We start from the raw sequence: 2,753 nt of genomic DNA on the forward strand, positions 1-2,753 counted from the left end.
CGGGAGGCGGTGCCACGCAGCGGTCACACCGACGGTCACACCCCTCCGCCTCCCCGAGGCAGCCCGGCGAGCGGCTCTCCGTCGTTTAATTTGGGATGGGTGAAGAAGGCGAGCGCTAAACCGTGCAAACAAAGAGTGTATTGAATCCGTGGATCTGATATTGAGATGAAGGAGATGTAATTTTATAGCTGTGTGTACGTATCTTCGCAGGGGAAAATACCAGGAGCTAAAAGGTCCTTTCATCTTGTAAAGAGTAAGGAGACTCAATGGCTGGAAGCTGAAGTCAGTCAAATTCAAATCACAAATTTTATCAATGAGAGTGAATAATCACTGGCAAAATTACAGAAAGAAGCTGTGTTTTCTTCCGCTCCTGAGATCTTCAACTAAAACAAGATCTCTGGAAAATATACTTTATGCCAGTAGAGGTAATCAGACTTACCCCAGAGATAATTGGATAAAATTTAGTGGGCATGTAGTAGGTCACATTAAAAAACTTAGTACTCCATCATCCTGGCCTCAAATTGTATAAGCAGGACAAAGCAGAACATGTGAAACATATCCCTTATACTCTGATTTTCTGAAAGATTTGTCCTGCTCTCCATTTTAACTAATTTGCCTCTGATGATTTTACTTCCAAAGTACTTCATCAATACAACCTGACACACTCACATTTGTTATAGTTTTCTATCTATCTATATATATCTATATATTAGTATCTATCCTGAAATATAGTTTACTGTACTTTTAAAGAATTGAGTGGAAAGAGTTGAACAGAAAGCTCAAGTACCCTCTCTGGCTCTTTGAGAAACTGTATACATTTTGCTAGACTGGTAAAGGAAACCATGTAAAACAAAATCTTAGATAAAACCTCTAACATAAGCTAGTCAAGAAGTAGACTGTCAAAACGTGCATCATGTTATAATACCAAATCAGCATGTTGCTAACTAGAAGCTTAGCATAATTATACTTCTATTTAAAACCTGCCAGTTTGATTAAAATTTCAAGTAATTTCTAGTTCTGTGCTTATTTTTTTATATTTCCCTTACCCCATTGTCTAGAGCCTGTTAAGCCTACAGTCATCATTTCTTTGCCTTGAGTACCAAAATTATATTCAAGTCTTCAGGATTAGAACTGCTTGTCAGAGTCTGGGCTCCAATAAAGTCAATGGGAGTTGTATTCTGCTATCGCTCATCTTTCCTTTGGATCTCTAAGCAATTTCTGCAGTTCTTGGCATCTTGGTGCCTTCTGGATGAAGCAACTGTGACACTGTTGGAAATCAGGACATATTACTGTCACCAGGATGTTTTAATAGTGAGATCACAATAGCAAAACTACTTCCATAGTGGTAAAATAAAATATTTCATCCTTCTGAATCTATAAACAAAATACAAAATACAAATTTAAATAAACTCTAAGAGATGATTTCTCTTTCTCAACTGTCCTATGCTTTATTAAGAGCGTGACTATGTCCAAAAAAGCAGAGACCAGGAATACGTCACTGTCTTGAGAATTCAGGGACTGTGATCTATTCCTGGCTTTCTAAATGCTACCATCAAATTACTCCAGATTAGTAAGTGACCTTTTCCACCTGTAAAATGTTGATAATTACAGCTGTTAAAGAGATCTGCTGTAGATGCAAAATCCTTAGGAGATCTACGTATCAATCCTAATTATCTGGTTTTACTCCCTACAGCTGGTTTCCAAACTAAGAATGCAACACTGATGCACTCAAAAGTCAGCATTCCTTGGTAACACGCACGTTCTTATGGCAGAATAAAAAGAGGTAAAAAGAGAATGCAGACTTCTGAAGACATCTCATTCCTGTGAGCTTCTGGGAAATCGTTAAACTCTGTTCAGTGGACAATGAAGCCAATTCTCTTTAATCCACTTTTCCACTCGCCAGTATCTCAGCTGTCCCATCCCACTACTGAATCATCTGCAACTTCCTGTCTCTGTTTTCATAAGCATAAATGAGACCAAAAATTTGTTTCTCACTGGTAGTCTTTTAATTTTTGAAAATACTTAATGCCTTTGTTCACAAACTGAAGTTACAGGCTAACGGCCCCATTCCCAGAAAGTTGTCAAATACAAGTCTCAGTGTGTTCCAGACCCAGGTCATACACAGTCCCTATAAGTGGCTATGACTGCAAGATGTAGAATAGAATAAAATAATATTTATTTATTTATTTATTTATTTATTTATATAAATATATATATTTTTATGCGGATATAACCTCAGAAAAATATAGTCAAGCTCTTTTAGAAAGAAAACCTGCTTTGTCTTGACCTTGTCCTAAATTCAGTGACTTCTTTCTGTCTTAGAAATCACCTGCTCTTTCACTGTCCTCTTCCTGTCCTCTGAGACCCAGGCTGTTGCTGGCACCTGTTCTGTTTCAAGGATTGTATTTAAATTAAAGGAGATCTGTAAAAGAAAAGATCCTGCTGATCCTGTGGAGGAATTATTCTCTCTAAATGTTCATGCTCTGGCATTGCATTTGCGTGTTTCTCATCATGCTCTTAGGAAAATTTAATTAAACTAAAACCCACTTTTTTCTTTTTCATAATGGATCTGTTAAGTTGTACCCTAGATATGCCAATTCTTTCTGATATCACAGCATACTACTTTGAGAATTTTAATTCACCCCTACACATATCAAGTCTGGAAAAAGTAGCAAGAGCTGAGGGACAAATGAACTATGTATATTTATTTGCCTCTGTGTAAATTAAAAGGCATTACAATTGCCACAGACCAA

This window comes from Meleagris gallopavo, chromosome 6, assembly GCF_000146605.3.
Source record: "Meleagris gallopavo isolate NT-WF06-2002-E0010 breed Aviagen turkey brand Nicholas breeding stock chromosome 6, Turkey_5.1, whole genome shotgun sequence".
Lineage (NCBI taxonomy): Eukaryota > Metazoa > Chordata > Aves > Galliformes > Phasianidae > Meleagris > Meleagris gallopavo.